The sequence below is a fragment of the Schistocerca gregaria genome, unplaced genomic scaffold (genome assembly GCF_023897955.1).
Source record: "Schistocerca gregaria isolate iqSchGreg1 unplaced genomic scaffold, iqSchGreg1.2 ptg000318l, whole genome shotgun sequence".
In the NCBI taxonomy this organism is placed as follows: domain Eukaryota; kingdom Metazoa; phylum Arthropoda; class Insecta; order Orthoptera; family Acrididae; genus Schistocerca; species Schistocerca gregaria.
The window spans coordinates 374,322-392,111 of NW_026061796.1; the positions used below are offsets into that span (position 1 = coordinate 374,322).

Sequence of the window (17,790 nt, forward strand, 5' to 3'; positions counted from 1 at the left end):
GTGGGCCGCCAGCAAGGTGCAGTGTTCTTGGCTCCAGGGTGCAGCGCTACAGTCGTGCCCAGAAGCCACAGCTCATCTCCTCGTCTCACAACCGTCCACCAGGTGTCAGTGCAAGTGTCGCCTCTCTGGGCAGTGCAGATGTGATTATTTTAGCTTGCAGACGATGACGTGTAGCAATTAATGAGCAAACGCAAGTCAAACGTTTTACCGCGTGTATCTGCTAGATACTGCCTCACACACGTTGGAGAGGCTCACTCCTTCCTCTGCCTCGTTCTCTGCACACTAGTTGCACGTGGCATCGATATAGCACAGCTTTTCTAGCGTCAGCGAAGTCAATATTACATGAATCGAGTCGACATGTTTGCTAGTTACGACGATGGAAGCAGAAGAAATGTGTGTGGTACTTTACTGCATCTGCTGTTCGCCTTTCGGCGTCCCTGTGTTCTTTCAGACGAAGATGACTGTGAAATTGGCAACGGGGCAGACGTGCAAAAGAGGGGCGCTGTACGTCAGCCGAAATAGCTCAGTTGGGAGAGCGTTAGACTGAAGATCTAAAGGTCCCTGGTTCGATCCCGGGTTTCGGCACGGCTTCGTTTTGAAGCCGACGCCAATGGAATTGCTCTGACTTTGTGATAATGTAACTAGAGCCGAGAACGGACATGACTCTCTTCTGTAACTGTTCTGGTTGTCTAGTGCTTGCCATAAGAGGAACACAGTAGGCAACTCTCTGAGAAGTATGAAAATAAAAAAACGTCCTACCGACTGCGTTCCCTGTTTTGTGCCAGGAGGTGAAGAACGTCTCCAGCGGAACCGTGAAATGAGCGAAAACGTGGGAAACATTGCATTCGAAGTGCTTGTGAATTTTCCAATTGCCCGATGAGTGTCGACAAAACACGTAAATCCTCTACTCCAACGTATGAGACGTAACGACTGCTGCAGTTTGTTTTTGCATCGTGTGTCAACATTGTTCGATGGTCTGTTACGACCTTTGCGCGATAAGTTTGCAGACAGCATTCAGGCGACGTTTAACTACTAACAGCTCCATGCAGCGATTGCACAACAGTAAAGGACATGAGTCAATGTGTCGTTGTGCATCGTGAGATGTTTCATAAGGCGTTGTGAGCCCGGATAGCTCAGTCGGTAGAGCATTAGGCTTTTAACCTAAGGGTCCAGGGTTCAAGTCCCTGTTCGGGCGGAAATTTTAATAATTTGGTAGCGTTTCCTCTGGTAGTGGTGGAAACACTACGGAAAAGAATGCAGCAACGCCGTTTTCTGACACCACAGTGCTTTAAACGGTTCAATTTGCACGTGTCGGGAGAACGCTGCGTTCGGGGCAGCCGTGGCCGAGTGGTTAAGGCGTCTGACTCGAAAGTAGTTTCGAATCCCGCCGGCTGCGTGCGATTCTGCGTAAAGAGCAGCAAATACTTTCACACGCATGAATGAGCGTGCAAACCAATGACGCCATTCTAAACAAGACGAAAATTTCCGTTTAAGAATGCTGAGTTTCACGACGGCCGCTGCTTCCTGTGCCTACCGGTCCACCTCGCACTGACGATGTGACTGCAGGAAGCCGTCGCAGGCCCACGAGTGCGCCCCCGTCATTTTCTCGCGCCTTCGCCGAGTTCGTGAGTACACACAACATAGATCGCGTGTTGGACAGAGTGAAGGTTCATTCCTTTTTAGGAATTGCAATTCAATCAGTCGAGTGCGGCAAAAGCAATGCGCCGCGTTTCTTTTCAATGATCTCGCAGCTACTTGCAAGTATGTCCATCCCTTAAGACGCCAGAAAACTAGCGTCCAGCGGCGCGTCAGTGGGAAGTCGGTGAAGTCGCCATTGGAGCCATAAGCCAGCAATTACGACATGCGAATCACTCGCACACGACGCAGCTGTATGACAATGCTCGTGCGTGGGTGCGGATAGCTCAGTCGGTAGAGCGTTAGGTTTTCAACCAAAGGTCCTGGGTTCTAGTCCCTGTCGGGGCGAAAATTAATACACTTTCGTAAAGTCTAATGTGCTGGCAGTGGAATCACTACAGAAAAGAGTGAGCCCATGCTGCCTTCTGCCATGAGATTGCTTGCAAAGGTGGGAGTTTCAGTTGTCGAGAGACGCCTCTGAGACGTGCAGTCGTGGCCGAGTGGTTAAGGCGTCTGACTTGAAATCAGATTCCCTCTGGGAGCGTAGGTTCGAGTCCTGCCGACTGCGGAAATTTTCTCGCTCTCAGAAGATGGACGTTCAGCTGCATCCTAGCAGTTGCGTCACTACTAAACACGTGGGCCGCCAGCAAGGTGCAGTGTTCTTGGCTCCAGGGTGCAGCGCTACAGTCGTGCCCAGAAGCCACAGCTCATCTCCTCGTCTCACAACCGTCCACCAGGTGTCAGTGCAAGTGTCGCCTCTCTGGGCAGTGCAGATGTGATTATTTTAGCTTGCAGACGATGACGTGTAGCAATTAATGAGCAAACGCAAGTCAAACGTTTTACCGCGTGTATCTGCTAGATACTGCCTCACACACGTTGGAGAGGCTCACTCCTTCCTCTGCCTCGTTCTCTGCACACTAGTTGCACGTGGCATCGATATAGCACAGCTTTTCTAGCGTCAGCGAAGTCAATATTACATGAATCGAGTCGACATGTTTTGCTAGTTACGACGATGGAAGCAGAAGAAATGTGTGTGGTACTTTACTGCATCTGCTGTTCGCCTTTCGGCGTCCCTGTGTTCTTTCAGACGAAGATGACTGTGAAATTGGCAACGGGCAGACGTTGCAAAAGAGGGGCGCTGTACGTCAGCCGAAATAGCTCAGTTGGGAGAGCGTTAGACTGAAGATCTAAAGGTCCCTGGTTCGATCCCGGGTTTCGGCACGGCTTCGTTTTGAAGCCGACGCCAATGGAATTGCTCTGACTTTGTGATAATGTAACTAGAGCCGAGAACGGACATGACTCTCTTCTGTAACTGTTCTGGTTGTCTAGTGCTTGCCATAAGAGGAACACAGTAGGCAACTCTCTGAGAAGTATGAAAATAAAAAAACGTCCTACCGACTGCGTTCCCTGTTTTGTGCCAGGAGGTGAAGAACGTCTCCAGCGGAACCGTGAAATGAGCGAAAACGTGGGAAACATTGCATTCGAAGTGCTTGTGAATTTTCCAATTGCCCGATGAGTGTCGACAAAACACGTAAATCCTCTACTCCAACGTATGAGACGTAACGACTGCTGCAGTTTGTTTTTGCATCGTGTGTCAACATTGTTCGATGGTCTGTTACGAGCTTTGCGCGATAAGTTTGCAGACAGCATTCAGGCGACGTTTAACTACTAACAGCTCCATGCAGCGATTGCACAACAGTAAAGGACATGAGTCAATGTGTCGTTGTGCATCGTGAGATGTTTCATAAGGCGTTGTGAGCCCGGATAGCTCAGTCGGTAGAGCATTAGGCTTTTAACCTAAGGGTCCAGGGTTCAAGTCCCTGTTCGGGCGGAAATTTTAATAATTTGGTAGCGTTTCCTCTGGTAGTGGTGGAAACACTACGGAAAAGAATGCAGCAACGCCGTTTTCTGACACCACAGTGCTTTAAACGGTTCAATTTGCACGTGTCGGGAGAACGCTGCGTTCGGGGCAGCCGTGGCCGAGTGGTTAAGGCGTCTGACTCGAAAGTAGTTTCGAATCCCGCCGGCTGCGTGCGATTCTGCGTAAAGAGCAGCAAATACTTTCACACGCATGAATGAGCGTGCAAACCAATGACGCCATTCTAAACAAGACGAAAATTTCCGTTTAAGAATGCTGAGTTTCACGACGGCCGCTGCTTCCTGTGCCTACCGGTCCACCTCGCACTGACGATGTGACTGCAGGAAGCCGTCGCAGGCCCACGAGTGCGCCCCCGTCATTTTCTCGCGCCTTCGCCGAGTTCGTGAGTACACACACGTGCTTGAAATTGTTGGACAGAGTGAAGGTTCATTCCTTTTTAGGAATTGCAATTCAATCAGTCGAGTGCGGCAAAAGCAATGGCGCCGCGTTTCTTTTCAATGATCTCGCAGCTACTTGCAAGTATGTCCATCCCTTAAGACGCCAGAAAACTAGCGTCAGCGGCGCGTCAGTGGGAAGTCGGTGAAGTCGCCATTGGAGCCATAAGCCAGCAATTACGACATGCGAATCACTCGCACACGACGCAGCTGTATGACAATGCTCGTGCGTGGGTGCGGATAGCTCAGTCGGTAGAGCGTTAGGTTTTCAACCAAAGGGTCCTGGGTTCTAGTCCCTGTCGGGGCGAAAATTAATACACTTTCGTAACGTCTAATGTGCTGGCAGTGGAATCACTACAGAAAAGAGTGAGCCCATGCTGCCTTCTGCCATGAGATTGCTTGCAAAGGTGGGAGTTTCAGTTGTCGAGAGACGCTTCTGAGACGTGCAGTCGTGGCCGAGTGGTTAAGGCGTCTGACTTGAAATCAGATTCCCTCTGGGAGCGTAGGTTCGAGTCCTGCCGACTGCGGAAATTTTCTCGCTCTCAGAAGATGGACGTTCAGCTGCATCCTAGCAGTTGCGTCACTACTAAACACGTGGGCCGCCAGCAAGGTGCAGTGTTCTTGGCTCCAGGGTGCAGCGCTACAGTCGTGCCCAGAAGCCACAGCTCATCTCCTCGTCTCACAACCGTCCACCAGGTGTCAGTGCAAGTGTCGCCTCTCTGGGCAGTGCAGATGTGATTATTTTAGCTTGCAGACGATGACGTGTAGCAATTAATGAGCAAACGCAAGTCAAACGTTTTACCGCGTGTATCTGCTAGATACTGCCTCACACACGTTGGAGAGGCTCACTCCTTCCTCTGCCTCGTTCTCTGCACACTAGTTGCACGTGGCATCGATATAGCACAGCTTTTCTAGCGTCAGCGAAGTCAATATTACATGAATCGAGTCGACATGTTTGCTAGTTACGACGATGGAAGCAGAAGAAATGTGTGTGGTACTTTACTGCATCTGCTGTTCGCCTTTCGGCGTCCCTGTGTTCTTTCAGACGAAGATGACTGTGAAATTGGCAACGGGGCAGACGTGCAAAAGAGGGGCGCTGTACGTCAGCCGAAATAGCTCAGTTGGGAGAGCGTTAGACTGAAGATCTAAAGGTCCCTGGTTCGATCCCGGGTTTCGGCACGGCTTCGTTTTGAAGCCGACGCCAATGGAATTGCTCTGACTTTGTGATAATGTAACTAGAGCCGAGAACGGACATGACTCTCTTCTGTAACTGTTCTGGTTGTCTAGTGCTTGCCATAAGAGGAACACAGTAGGCAACTCTCTGAGAAGTATGAAAATAAAAAAACGTCCTACCGACTGCGTTCCCTGTTTTGTGCCAGGAGGTGAAGAACGTCTCCAGCGGAACCGTGAAATGAGCGAAAACGTGGGAAACATTGCATTCGAAGTGCTTGTGAATTTTCCAATTGCCCGATGAGTGTCGACAAAACACGTAAATCCTCTACTCCAACGTATGAGACGTAACGACTGCTGCAGTTTGTTTTTGCATCGTGTGTCAACATTGTTCGATGGTCTGTTACGAGCTTTGCGCGATAAGTTTGCAGACAGCATTCAGGCGACGTTTAACTACTAACAGCTCCATGCAGCGATTGCACAACAGTAAAGGACATGAGTCAATGTGTCGTTGTGCATCGTGAGATGTTTCATAAGGCGTTGTGAGCCCGGATAGCTCAGTCGGTAGAGCATTAGGCTTTTAACCTAAGGGTCCAGGGTTCAAGTCCCTGTTCGGGCGGAAATTTTAATAATTTGGTAGCGTTTCCTCTGGTAGTGGTGGAAACACTACGGAAAAGAATGCAGCAACGCCGTTTTCTGACACCACAGTGCTTTAAACGGTTCAATTTGCACGTGTCGGGAGAACGCTGCGTTCGGGGCAGCCGTGGCCGAGTGGTTAAGGCGTCTGACTCGAAAGTAGTTTCGAATCCCGCCGGCTGCGTGCGATTCTGCGTAAAGAGCAGCAAATACTTTCACACGCATGAATGAGCGTGCAAACCAATGACGCCATTCTAAACAAGACGAAAATTTCCGTTTAAGAATGCTGAGTTTCACGACGGCCGCTGCTTCCTGTGCCTACCGGTCCACCTCGCACTGACGATGTGACTGCAGGAAGCCGTCGCAGGCCCACGAGTGCGCCCCCGTCATTTTCTCGCGCCTTCGCCGAGTTCGTGAGTACACACACGTGCTTGAAATTGTTGGACAGAGTGAAGGTTCATTCCTTTTTAGGAATTGCAATTCAATCAGTCGAGTGCGGCAAAAGCAATGGCGCCGCGTTTCTTTTCAATGATCTCGCAGCTACTTGCAAGTATGTCCATCCCTTAAGACGCCAGAAAACTAGCGTCAGCGGCGCGTCAGTGGGAAGTCGGTGAAGTCGCCATTGGAGCCATAAGCCAGCAATTACGACATGCGAATCACTCGCACACGACGCAGCTGTATGACAATGCTCGTGCGTGGGTGCGGATAGCTCAGTCGGTAGAGCGTTAGGTTTTCAACCAAAGGGTCCTGGGTTCTAGTCCCTGTCGGGGCGAAAATTAATACACTTTCGTAACGTCTAATGTGCTGGCAGTGGAATCACTACAGAAAAGAGTGAGCCCATGCTGCCTTCTGCCATGAGATTGCTTGCAAAGGTGGGAGTTTCAGTTGTCGAGAGACGCTTCTGAGACGTGCAGTCGTGGCCGAGTGGTTAAGGCGTCTGACTTGAAATCAGATTCCCTCTGGGAGCGTAGGTTCGAGTCCTGCCGACTGCGGAAATTTTCTCGCTCTCAGAAGATGGACGTTCAGCTGCATCCTAGCAGTTGCGTCACTACTAAACACGTGGGCCGCCAGCAAGGTGCAGTGTTCTTGGCTCCAGGGTGCAGCGCTACAGTCGTGCCCAGAAGCCACAGCTCATCTCCTCGTCTCACAACCGTCCACCAGGTGTCAGTGCAAGTGTCGCCTCTCTGGGCAGTGCAGATGTGATTATTTTAGCTTGCAGACGATGACGTGTAGCAATTAATGAGCAAACGCAAGTCAAACGTTTTACCGCGTGTATCTGCTAGATACTGCCTCACACACGTTGGAGAGGCTCACTCCTTCCTCTGCCTCGTTCTCTGCACACTAGTTGCACGTGGCATCGATATAGCACAGCTTTTCTAGCGTCAGCGAAGTCAATATTACATGAATCGAGTCGACATGTTTGCTAGTTACGACGATGGAAGCAGAAGAAATGTGTGTGGTACTTTACTGCATCTGCTGTTCGCCTTTCGGCGTCCCTGTGTTCTTTCAGACGAAGATGACTGTGAAATTGGCAACGGGGCAGACGTGCAAAAGAGGGGCGCTGTACGTCAGCCGAAATAGCTCAGTTGGGAGAGCGTTAGACTGAAGATCTAAAGGTCCCTGGTTCGATCCCGGGTTTCGGCACGGCTTCGTTTTGAAGCCGACGCCAATGGAATTGCTCTGACTTTGTGATAATGTAACTAGAGCCGAGAACGGACATGACTCTCTTCTGTAACTGTTCTGGTTGTCTAGTGCTTGCCATAAGAGGAACACAGTAGGCAACTCTCTGAGAAGTATGAAAATAAAAAAACGTCCTACCGACTGCGTTCCCTGTTTTGTGCCAGGAGGTGAAGAACGTCTCCAGCGGAACCGTGAAATGAGCGAAAACGTGGGAAACATTGCATTCGAAGTGCTTGTGAATTTTCCAATTGCCCGATGAGTGTCGACAAAACACGTAAATCCTCTACTCCAACGTATGAGACGTAACGACTGCTGCAGTTTGTTTTTGCATCGTGTGTCAACATTGTTCGATGGTCTGTTACGAGCTTTGCGCGATAAGTTTGCAGACAGCATTCAGGCGACGTTTAACTACTAACAGCTCCATGCAGCGATTGCACAACAGTAAAGGACATGAGTCAATGTGTCGTTGTGCATCGTGAGATGTTTCATAAGGCGTTGTGAGCCCGGATAGCTCAGTCGGTAGAGCATTAGGCTTTTAACCTAAGGGTCCAGGGTTCAAGTCCCTGTTCGGGCGGAAATTTTAATAATTTGGTAGCGTTTCCTCTGGTAGTGGTGGAAACACTACGGAAAAGAATGCAGCAACGCCGTTTTCTGACACCACAGTGCTTTAAACGGTTCAATTTGCACGTGTCGGGAGAACGCTGCGTTCGGGGCAGCCGTGGCCGAGTGGTTAAGGCGTCTGACTCGAAAGTAGTTTCGAATCCCGCCGGCTGCGTGCGATTCTGCGTAAAGAGCAGCAAATACTTTCACACGCATGAATGAGCGTGCAAACCAATGACGCCATTCTAAACAAGACGAAAATTTCCGTTTAAGAATGCTGAGTTTCACGACGGCCGCTGCTTCCTGTGCCTACCGGTCCACCTCGCACTGACGATGTGACTGCAGGAAGCCGTCGCAGGCCCACGAGTGCGCCCCCGTCATTTTCTCGCGCCTTCGCCGAGTTCGTGAGTACACACACGTGCTTGAAATTGTTGGACAGAGTGAAGGTTCATTCCTTTTTAGGAATTGCAATTCAATCAGTCGAGTGCGGCAAAAGCAATGGCGCCGCGTTTCTTTTCAATGATCTCGCAGCTACTTGCAAGTATGTCCATCCCTTAAGACGCCAGAAAACTAGCGTCAGCGGCGCGTCAGTGGGAAGTCGGTGAAGTCGCCATTGGAGCCATAAGCCAGCAATTACGACATGCGAATCACTCGCACACGACGCAGCTGTATGACAATGCTCGTGCGTGGGTGCGGATAGCTCAGTCGGTAGAGCGTTAGGTTTTCAACCAAAGGGTCCTGGGTTCTAGTCCCTGTCGGGGCGAAAATTAATACACTTTCGTAACGTCTAATGTGCTGGCAGTGGAATCACTACAGAAAAGAGTGAGCCCATGCTGCCTTCTGCCATGAGATTGCTTGCAAAGGTGGGAGTTTCAGTTGTCGAGAGACGCTTCTGAGACGTGCAGTCGTGGCCGAGTGGTTAAGGCGTCTGACTTGAAATCAGATTCCCTCTGGGAGCGTAGGTTCGAGTCCTGCCGACTGCGGAAATTTTCTCGCTCTCAGAAGATGGACGTTCAGCTGCATCCTAGCAGTTGCGTCACTACTAAACACGTGGGCCGCCAGCAAGGTGCAGTGTTCTTGGCTCCAGGGTGCAGCGCTACAGTCGTGCCCAGAAGCCACAGCTCATCTCCTCGTCTCACAACCGTCCACCAGGTGTCAGTGCAAGTGTCGCCTCTCTGGGCAGTGCAGATGTGATTATTTTAGCTTGCAGACGATGACGTGTAGCAATTAATGAGCAAACGCAAGTCAAACGTTTTACCGCGTGTATCTGCTAGATACTGCCTCACACACGTTGGAGAGGCTCACTCCTTCCTCTGCCTCGTTCTCTGCACACTAGTTGCACGTGGCATCGATATAGCACAGCTTTTCTAGCGTCAGCGAAGTCAATATTACATGAATCGAGTCGACATGTTTGCTAGTTACGACGATGGAAGCAGAAGAAATGTGTGTGGTACTTTACTGCATCTGCTGTTCGCCTTTCGGCGTCCCTGTGTTCTTTCAGACGAAGATGACTGTGAAATTGGCAACGGGGCAGACGTGCAAAAGAGGGGCGCTGTACGTCAGCCGAAATAGCTCAGTTGGGAGAGCGTTAGACTGAAGATCTAAAGGTCCCTGGTTCGATCCCGGGTTTCGGCACGGCTTCGTTTTGAAGCCGACGCCAATGGAATTGCTCTGACTTTGTGATAATGTAACTAGAGCCGAGAACGGACATGACTCTCTTCTGTAACTGTTCTGGTTGTCTAGTGCTTGCCATAAGAGGAACACAGTAGGCAACTCTCTGAGAAGTAAGAAAATAAAAAAACGTCCTACCGACTGCGTTCCTTGTTTTGTGCCAGGAGGTGAAGAACGTCTCCAGCGGAACCGTGAAATGAGCGAAAACGTGGGAAACATTGCATTCGAAGTGCTTGTGAATTTTCCAATTGCCCGATGAGTGTCGACAAAACACGTAAATCCTCTACTCCAACGTATGAGACGTAACGACTGCTGCAGTTTGTTTTTGCATCGTGTGTCAACATTGTTCGATGGTCTGTTACGAGCTTTGCGCGATAAGTTTGCAGACAGCATTCAGGCGACGTTTAACTACTAACAGCTCCATGCAGCGATTGCACAACAGTAAAGGACATGAGTCAATGTGTCGTTGTGCATCGTGAGATGTTTCATAAGGCGTTGTGAGCCCGGATAGCTCAGTCGGTAGAGCATTAGGCTTTTAACCTAAGGGTCCAGGGTTCAAGTCCCTGTTCGGGCGGAAATTTTAATAATTTGGTAGCGTTTCCTCTGGTAGTGGTGGAAACACTACGGAAAAGAATGCAGCAACGCCGTTTTCTGACACCACAGTGCTTTAAACGGTTCAATTTGCACGTGTCGGGAGAACGCTGCGTTCGGGGCAGCCGTGGCCGAGTGGTTAAGGCGTCTGACTCGAAAGTAGTTTCGAATCCCGCCGGCTGCGTGCGATTCTGCGTAAAGAGCAGCAAATACTTTCACACGCATGAATGAGCGTGCAAACCAATGACGCCATTCTAAACAAGACGAAAATTTCCGTTTAAGAATGCTGAGTTTCACGACGGCCGCTGCTTCCTGTGCCTACCGGTCCACCTCGCACTGACGATGTGACTGCAGGAAGCCGTCGCAGGCCCACGAGTGCGCCCCCGTCATTTTCTCGCGCCTTCGCCGAGTTCGTGAGTACACACACGTGCTTGAAATTGTTGGACAGAGTGAAGGTTCATTCCTTTTTAGGAATTGCAATTCAATCAGTCGAGTGCGGCAAAAGCAATGGCGCCGCGTTTCTTTTCAATGATCTCGCAGCTACTTGCAAGTATGTCCATCCCTTAAGACGCCAGAAAACTAGCGTCAGCGGCGCGTCAGTGGGAAGTCGGTGAAGTCGCCATTGGAGCCATAAGCCAGCAATTACGACATGCGAATCACTCGCACACGACGCAGCTGTATGACAATGCTCGTGCGTGGGTGCGGATAGCTCAGTCGGTAGAGCGTTAGGTTTTCAACCAAAGGGTCCTGGGTTCTAGTCCCTGTCGGGGCGAAAATTAATACACTTTCGTAACGTCTAATGTGCTGGCAGTGGAATCACTACAGAAAAGAGTGAGCCCATGCTGCCTTCTGCCATGAGATTGCTTGCAAAGGTGGGAGTTTCAGTTGTCGAGAGACGCTTCTGAGACGTGCAGTCGTGGCCGAGTGGTTAAGGCGTCTGACTTGAAATCAGATTCCCTCTGGGAGCGTAGGTTCGAGTCCTGCCGACTGCGGAAATTTTCTCGCTCTCAGAAGATGGACGTTCAGCTGCATCCTAGCAGTTGCGTCACTACTAAACACGTGGGCCGCCAGCAAGGTGCAGTGTTCTTGGCTCCAGGGTGCAGCGCTACAGTCGTGCCCAGAAGCCACAGCTCATCTCCTCGTCTCACAACCGTCCACCAGGTGTCAGTGCAAGTGTCGCCTCTCTGGGCAGTGCAGATGTGATTATTTTAGCTTGCAGACGATGACGTGTAGCAATTAATGAGCAAACGCAAGTCAAACGTTTTACCGCGTGTATCTGCTAGATACTGCCTCACACACGTTGGAGAGGCTCACTCCTTCCTCTGCCTCGTTCTCTGCACACTAGTTGCACGTGGCATCGATATAGCACAGCTTTTCTAGCGTCAGCGAAGTCAATATTACATGAATCGAGTCGACATGTTTGCTAGTTACGACGATGGAAGCAGAAGAAATGTGTGTGGTACTTTACTGCATCTGCTGTTCGCCTTTCGGCGTCCCTGTGTTCTTTCAGACGAAGATGACTGTGAAATTGGCAACGGGGCAGACGTGCAAAAGAGGGGCGCTGTACGTCAGCCGAAATAGCTCAGTTGGGAGAGCGTTAGACTGAAGATCTAAAGGTCCCTGGTTCGATCCCGGGTTTCGGCACGGCTTCGTTTTGAAGCCGACGCCAATGGAATTGCTCTGACTTTGTGATAATGTAACTAGAGCCGAGAACGGACATGACTCTCTTCTGTAACTGTTCTGGTTGTCTAGTGCTTGCCATAAGAGGAACACAGTAGGCAACTCTCTGAGAAGTAAGAAAATAAAAAAACGTCCTACCGACTGCGTTCCCTGTTTTGTGCCAGGAGGTGAAGAACGTCTCCAGCGGAACCGTGAAATGAGCGAAAACGTGGGAAACATTGCATTCGAAGTGCTTGTGAATTTTCCAATTGCCCGATGAGTGTCGACAAAACACGTAAATCCTCTACTCCAACGTATGAGACGTAACGACTGCTGCAGTTTGTTTTTGCATCGTGTGTCAACATTGTTCGATGGTCTGTTACGAGCTTTGCGCGATAAGTTTGCAGACAGCATTCAGGCGACGTTTAACTACTAACAGCTCCATGCAGCGATTGCACAACAGTAAAGGACATGAGTCAATGTGTCGTTGTGCATCGTGAGATGTTTCATAAGGCGTTGTGAGCCCGGATAGCTCAGTCGGTAGAGCATTAGGCTTTTAACCTAAGGGTCCAGGGTTCAAGTCCCTGTTCGGGCGGAAATTTTAATAATTTGGTAGCGTTTCCTCTGGTAGTGGTGGAAACACTACGGAAAAGAATGCAGCAACGCCGTTTTCTGACACCACAGTGCTTTAAACGGTTCAATTTGCACGTGTCGGGAGAACGCTGCGTTCGGGGCAGCCGTGGCCGAGTGGTTAAGGCGTCTGACTCGAAAGTAGTTTCGAATCCCGCCGGCTGCGTGCGATTCTGCGTAAAGAGCAGCAAATACTTTCACACGCATGAATGAGCGTGCAAACCAATGACGCCATTCTAAACAAGACGAAAATTTCCGTTTAAGAATGCTGAGTTTCACGACGGCCGCTGCTTCCTGTGCCTACCGGTCCACCTCGCACTGACGATGTGACTGCAGGAAGCCGTCGCAGGCCCACGAGTGCGCCCCCGTCATTTTCTCGCGCCTTCGCCGAGTTCGTGAGTACACACACGTGCTTGAAATTGTTGGACAGAGTGAAGGTTCATTCCTTTTTAGGAATTGCAATTCAATCAGTCGAGTGCGGCAAAAGCAATGGCGCCGCGTTTCTTTTCAATGATCTCGCAGCTACTTGCAAGTATGTCCATCCCTTAAGACGCCAGAAAACTAGCGTCAGCGGCGCGTCAGTGGGAAGTCGGTGAAGTCGCCATTGGAGCCATAAGCCAGCAATTACGACATGCGAATCACTCGCACACGACGCAGCTGTATGACAATGCTCGTGCGTGGGTGCGGATAGCTCAGTCGGTAGAGCGTTAGGTTTTCAACCAAAGGGTCCTGGGTTCTAGTCCCTGTCGGGGCGAAAATTAATACACTTTCGTAACGTCTAATGTGCTGGCAGTGGAATCACTACAGAAAAGAGTGAGCCCATGCTGCCTTCTGCCATGAGATTGCTTGCAAAGGTGGGAGTTTCAGTTGTCGAGAGACGCTTCTGAGACGTGCAGTCGTGGCCGAGTGGTTAAGGCGTCTGACTTGAAATCAGATTCCCTCTGGGAGCGTAGGTTCGAGTCCTGCCGACTGCGGAAATTTTCTCGCTCTCAGAAGATGGACGTTCAGCTGCATCCTAGCAGTTGCGTCACTACTAAACACGTGGGCCGCCAGCAAGGTGCAGTGTTCTTGGCTCCAGGGTGCAGCGCTACAGTCGTGCCCAGAAGCCACAGCTCATCTCCTCGTCTCACAACCGTCCACCAGGTGTCAGTGCAAGTGTCGCCTCTCTGGGCAGTGCAGATGTGATTATTTTAGCTTGCAGACGATGACGTGTAGCAATTAATGAGCAAACGCAAGTCAAACGTTTTACCGCGTGTATCTGCTAGATACTGCCTCACACACGTTGGAGAGGCTCACTCCTTCCTCTGCCTCGTTCTCTGCACACTAGTTGCACGTGGCATCGATATAGCACAGCTTTTCTAGCGTCAGCGAAGTCAATATTACATGAATCGAGTCGACATGTTTGCTAGTTACGACGATGGAAGCAGAAGAAATGTGTGTGGTACTTTACTGCATCTGCTGTTCGCCTTTCGGCGTCCCTGTGTTCTTTCAGACGAAGATGACTGTGAAATTGGCAACGGGGCAGACGTGCAAAAGAGGGGCGCTGTACGTCAGCCGAAATAGCTCAGTTGGGAGAGCGTTAGACTGAAGATCTAAAGGTCCCTGGTTCGATCCCGGGTTTCGGCACGGCTTCGTTTTGAAGCCGACGCCAATGGAATTGCTCTGACTTTGTGATAATGTAACTAGAGCCGAGAACGGACATGACTCTCTTCTGTAACTGTTCTGGTTGTCTAGTGCTTGCCATAAGAGGAACACAGTAGGCAACTCTCTGAGAAGTAAGAAAATAAAAAAACGTCCTACCGACTGCGTTCCCTGTTTTGTGCCAGGAGGTGAAGAACGTCTCCAGCGGAACCGTGAAATGAGCGAAAACGTGGGAAACATTGCATTCGAAGTGCTTGTGAATTTTCCAATTGCCCGATGAGTGTCGACAAAACACGTAAATCCTCTACTCCAACGTATGAGACGTAACGACTGCTGCAGTTTGTTTTTGCATCGTGTGTCAACATTGTTCGATGGTCTGTTACGAGCTTTGCGCGATAAGTTTGCAGACAGCATTCAGGCGACGTTTAACTACTAACAGCTCCATGCAGCGATTGCACAACAGTAAAGGACATGAGTCAATGTGTCGTTGTGCATCGTGAGATGTTTCATAAGGCGTTGTGAGCCCGGATAGCTCAGTTGGTAGAGCATTAGGCTTTTAACCTAAGGGTCCAGGGTTCAAGTCCCTGTTCGGGCGGAAATTTTAATAATTTGGTAGCGTTTCCTCTGGTAGTGGTGGAAACACTACGGAAAAGAATGCAGCAACGCCGTTTTCTGACACCACAGTGCTTTAAACGGTTCAATTTGCACGTGTCGGGAGAACGCTGCGTTCGGGGCAGCCGTGGCCGAGTGGTTAAGGCGTCTGACTCGAAAGTAGTTTCGAATCCCGCCGGCTGCGTGCGATTCTGCGTAAAGAGCAGCAAATACTTTCACACGCATGAATGAGCGTGCAAACCAATGACGCCATTCTAAACAAGACGAAAATTTCCGTTTAAGAATGCTGAGTTTCACGACGGCCGCTGCTTCCTGTGCCTACCGGTCCACCTCGCACTGACGATGTGACTGCAGGAAGCCGTCGCAGGCCCACGAGTGCGCCCCCGTCATTTTCTCGCGCCTTCGCCGAGTTCGTGAGTACACACACGTGCTTGAAATTGTTGGACAGAGTGAAGGTTCATTCCTTTTTAGGAATTGCAATTCAATCAGTCGAGTGCGGCAAAAGCAATGGCGCCGCGTTTCTTTTCAATGATCTCGCAGCTACTTGCAAGTATGTCCATCCCTTAAGACGCCAGAAAACTAGCGTCAGCGGCGCGTCAGTGGGAAGTCGGTGAAGTCGCCATTGGAGCCATAAGCCAGCAATTACGACATGCGAATCACTCGCACACGACGCAGCTGTATGACAATGCTCGTGCGTGGGTGCGGATAGCTCAGTCGGTAGAGCGTTAGGTTTTCAACCAAAGGGTCCTGGGTTCTAGTCCCTGTCGGGGCGAAAATTAATACACTTTCGTAACGTCTAATGTGCTGGCAGTGGAATCACTACAGAAAAGAGTGAGCCCATGCTGCCTTCTGCCATGAGATTGCTTGCAAAGGTGGGAGTTTCAGTTGTCGAGAGACGCTTCTGAGACGTGCAGTCGTGGCCGAGTGGTTAAGGCGTCTGACTTGAAATCAGATTCCCTCTGGGAGCGTAGGTTCGAGTCCTGCCGACTGCGGAAATTTTCTCGCTCTCAGAAGATGGACGTTCAGCTGCATCCTAGCAGTTGCGTCACTACTAAACACGTGGGCCGCCAGCAAGGTGCAGTGTTCTTGGCTCCAGGGTGCAGCGCTACAGTCGTGCCCAGAAGCCACAGCTCATCTCCTCGTCTCACAACCGTCCACCAGGTGTCAGTGCAAGTGTCGCCTCTCTGGGCAGTGCAGATGTGATTATTTTAGCTTGCAGACGATGACGTGTAGCAATTAATGAGCAAACGCAAGTCAAACGTTTTACCGCGTGTATCTGCTAGATACTGCCTCACACACGTTGGAGAGGCTCACTCCTTCCTCTGCCTCGTTCTCTGCACACTAGTTGCACGTGGCATCGATATAGCACAGCTTTTCTAGCGTCAGCGAAGTCAATATTACATGAATCGAGTCGACATGTTTGCTAGTTACGACGATGGAAGCAGAAGAAATGTGTGTGGTACTTTACTGCATCTGCTGTTCGCCTTTCGGCGTCCCTGTGTTCTTTCAGACGAAGATGACTGTGAAATTGGCAACGGGGCAGACGTGCAAAAGAGGGGCGCTGTACGTCAGCCGAAATAGCTCAGTTGGGAGAGCGTTAGACTGAAGATCTAAAGGTCCCTGGTTCGATCCCGGGTTTCGGCACGGCTTCGTTTTGAAGCCGACGCCAATGGAATTGCTCTGACTTTGTGATAATGTAACTAGAGCCGAGAACGGACATGACTCTCTTCTGTAACTGTTCTGGTTGTCTAGTGCTTGCCATAAGAGGAACACAGTAGGCAACTCTCTGAGAAGTAAGAAAATAAAAAAACGTCCTACCGACTGCGTTCCCTGTTTTGTGCCAGGAGGTGAAGAACGTCTCCAGCGGAACCGTGAAATGAGCGAAAACGTGGGAAACATTGCATTCGAAGTGCTTGTGAATTTTCCAATTGCCCGATGAGTGTCGACAAAACACGTAAATCCTCTACTCCAACGTATGAGACGTAACGACTGCTGCAGTTTGTTTTTGCATCGTGTGTCAACATTGTTCGATGGTCTGTTACGAGCTTTGCGCGATAAGTTTGCAGACAGCATTCAGGCGACGTTTAACTACTAACAGCTCCATGCAGCGATTGCACAACAGTAAAGGACATGAGTCAATGTGTCGTTGTGCATCGTGAGATGTTTCATAAGGCGTTGTGAGCCCGGATAGCTCAGTCGGTAGAGCATTAGGCTTTTAACCTAAGGGTCCAGGGTTCAAGTCCCTGTTCGGGCGGAAATTTTAATAATTTGGTAGCGTTTCCTCTGGTAGTGGTGGAAACACTACGGAAAAGAATGCAGCAACGCCGTTTTCTGACACCACAGTGCTTTAAACGGTTCAATTTGCACGTGTCGGGAGAACGCTGCGTTCGGGGCAGCCGTGGCCGAGTGGTTAAGGCGTCTGACTCGAAAGTAGTTTCGAATCCCGCCGGCTGCGTGCGATTCTGCGTAAAGAGCAGCAAATACTTTCACACGCATGAATGAGCGTGCAAACCAATGACGCCATTCTAAACAAGACGAAAATTTCCGTTTAAGAATGCTGAGTTTCACGACGGCCGCTGCTTCCTGTGCCTACCGGTCCACCTCGCACTGACGATGTGACTGCAGGAAGCCGTCGCAGGCCCACGAGTGCGCCCCCGTCATTTTCTCGCGCCTTCGCCGAGTTCGTGAGTACACACACGTGCTTGAAATTGTTGGACAGAGTGAAGGTTCATTCCTTTTTAGGAATTGCAATTCAATCAGTCGAGTGCGGCAAAAGCAATGGCGCCGCGTTTCTTTTCAATGATCTCGCAGCTACTTGCAAGTATGTCCATCCCTTAAGACGCCAGAAAACTAGCGTCAGCGGCGCGTCAGTGGGAAGTCGGTGAAGTCGCCATTGGAGCCATAAGCCAGCAATTACGACATGCGAATCACTCGCACACGACGCAGCTGTAT

The 17,790-nt window shown here is 50.3% G+C and overlaps 23 non-coding genes across 23 annotated transcripts; all 23 read left to right on the forward strand.

Annotated features, from left to right (window-relative positions):
• The first annotated feature begins 512 nt into the window (after window positions 1-512).
• On the forward strand, window positions 513-585 carry Trnaf-gaa (transfer RNA phenylalanine (anticodon GAA)). The gene has a single exon. It is a non-coding gene; the product is annotated as a tRNA-Phe (tRNA).
• A 537-nt stretch (window positions 586-1,122) lies between these two features.
• On the forward strand, window positions 1,123-1,195 carry Trnak-uuu (transfer RNA lysine (anticodon UUU)). Its single transcript has one exon. It is a non-coding gene; the product is annotated as a tRNA-Lys (tRNA).
• Window positions 1,196-2,121: 926 nt separating this feature from the next.
• Trnas-uga (transfer RNA serine (anticodon UGA)) lies at window positions 2,122-2,203 on the forward strand. Its single transcript has one exon. It is a non-coding gene; the product is annotated as a tRNA-Ser (tRNA).
• Window positions 2,204-2,783: 580 nt separating this feature from the next.
• On the forward strand, window positions 2,784-2,856 carry Trnaf-gaa (transfer RNA phenylalanine (anticodon GAA)). Its single transcript has one exon. It is a non-coding gene; the product is annotated as a tRNA-Phe (tRNA).
• Window positions 2,857-3,393: 537 nt separating this feature from the next.
• Trnak-uuu (transfer RNA lysine (anticodon UUU)) lies at window positions 3,394-3,466 on the forward strand. The gene has a single exon. It is a non-coding gene; the product is annotated as a tRNA-Lys (tRNA).
• A 927-nt stretch (window positions 3,467-4,393) lies between these two features.
• Window positions 4,394-4,475, forward strand: Trnas-uga (transfer RNA serine (anticodon UGA)). Its single transcript has one exon. It is a non-coding gene; the product is annotated as a tRNA-Ser (tRNA).
• Window positions 4,476-5,054: 579 nt separating this feature from the next.
• Trnaf-gaa (transfer RNA phenylalanine (anticodon GAA)) lies at window positions 5,055-5,127 on the forward strand. The gene has a single exon. It is a non-coding gene; the product is annotated as a tRNA-Phe (tRNA).
• A 537-nt stretch (window positions 5,128-5,664) lies between these two features.
• Window positions 5,665-5,737, forward strand: Trnak-uuu (transfer RNA lysine (anticodon UUU)). Its single transcript has one exon. It is a non-coding gene; the product is annotated as a tRNA-Lys (tRNA).
• A 927-nt stretch (window positions 5,738-6,664) lies between these two features.
• On the forward strand, window positions 6,665-6,746 carry Trnas-uga (transfer RNA serine (anticodon UGA)). Its single transcript has one exon. It is a non-coding gene; the product is annotated as a tRNA-Ser (tRNA).
• A 579-nt stretch (window positions 6,747-7,325) lies between these two features.
• Trnaf-gaa (transfer RNA phenylalanine (anticodon GAA)) lies at window positions 7,326-7,398 on the forward strand. Its single transcript has one exon. It is a non-coding gene; the product is annotated as a tRNA-Phe (tRNA).
• A 537-nt stretch (window positions 7,399-7,935) lies between these two features.
• Trnak-uuu (transfer RNA lysine (anticodon UUU)) lies at window positions 7,936-8,008 on the forward strand. Its single transcript has one exon. It is a non-coding gene; the product is annotated as a tRNA-Lys (tRNA).
• Window positions 8,009-8,935: 927 nt separating this feature from the next.
• Window positions 8,936-9,017, forward strand: Trnas-uga (transfer RNA serine (anticodon UGA)). Its single transcript has one exon. It is a non-coding gene; the product is annotated as a tRNA-Ser (tRNA).
• A 579-nt stretch (window positions 9,018-9,596) lies between these two features.
• Trnaf-gaa (transfer RNA phenylalanine (anticodon GAA)) lies at window positions 9,597-9,669 on the forward strand. The gene has a single exon. It is a non-coding gene; the product is annotated as a tRNA-Phe (tRNA).
• Window positions 9,670-10,206: 537 nt separating this feature from the next.
• On the forward strand, window positions 10,207-10,279 carry Trnak-uuu (transfer RNA lysine (anticodon UUU)). The gene has a single exon. It is a non-coding gene; the product is annotated as a tRNA-Lys (tRNA).
• A 927-nt stretch (window positions 10,280-11,206) lies between these two features.
• Trnas-uga (transfer RNA serine (anticodon UGA)) lies at window positions 11,207-11,288 on the forward strand. The gene has a single exon. It is a non-coding gene; the product is annotated as a tRNA-Ser (tRNA).
• A 579-nt stretch (window positions 11,289-11,867) lies between these two features.
• Trnaf-gaa (transfer RNA phenylalanine (anticodon GAA)) lies at window positions 11,868-11,940 on the forward strand. The gene has a single exon. It is a non-coding gene; the product is annotated as a tRNA-Phe (tRNA).
• Window positions 11,941-12,477: 537 nt separating this feature from the next.
• On the forward strand, window positions 12,478-12,550 carry Trnak-uuu (transfer RNA lysine (anticodon UUU)). Its single transcript has one exon. It is a non-coding gene; the product is annotated as a tRNA-Lys (tRNA).
• A 927-nt stretch (window positions 12,551-13,477) lies between these two features.
• Window positions 13,478-13,559, forward strand: Trnas-uga (transfer RNA serine (anticodon UGA)). The gene has a single exon. It is a non-coding gene; the product is annotated as a tRNA-Ser (tRNA).
• A 579-nt stretch (window positions 13,560-14,138) lies between these two features.
• Trnaf-gaa (transfer RNA phenylalanine (anticodon GAA)) lies at window positions 14,139-14,211 on the forward strand. The gene has a single exon. It is a non-coding gene; the product is annotated as a tRNA-Phe (tRNA).
• Window positions 14,212-14,748: 537 nt separating this feature from the next.
• Trnak-uuu (transfer RNA lysine (anticodon UUU)) lies at window positions 14,749-14,821 on the forward strand. Its single transcript has one exon. It is a non-coding gene; the product is annotated as a tRNA-Lys (tRNA).
• A 927-nt stretch (window positions 14,822-15,748) lies between these two features.
• Trnas-uga (transfer RNA serine (anticodon UGA)) lies at window positions 15,749-15,830 on the forward strand. Its single transcript has one exon. It is a non-coding gene; the product is annotated as a tRNA-Ser (tRNA).
• Window positions 15,831-16,409: 579 nt separating this feature from the next.
• Trnaf-gaa (transfer RNA phenylalanine (anticodon GAA)) lies at window positions 16,410-16,482 on the forward strand. Its single transcript has one exon. It is a non-coding gene; the product is annotated as a tRNA-Phe (tRNA).
• A 537-nt stretch (window positions 16,483-17,019) lies between these two features.
• On the forward strand, window positions 17,020-17,092 carry Trnak-uuu (transfer RNA lysine (anticodon UUU)). Its single transcript has one exon. It is a non-coding gene; the product is annotated as a tRNA-Lys (tRNA).
• Window positions 17,093-17,790: the final 698 nt, after the last annotated feature.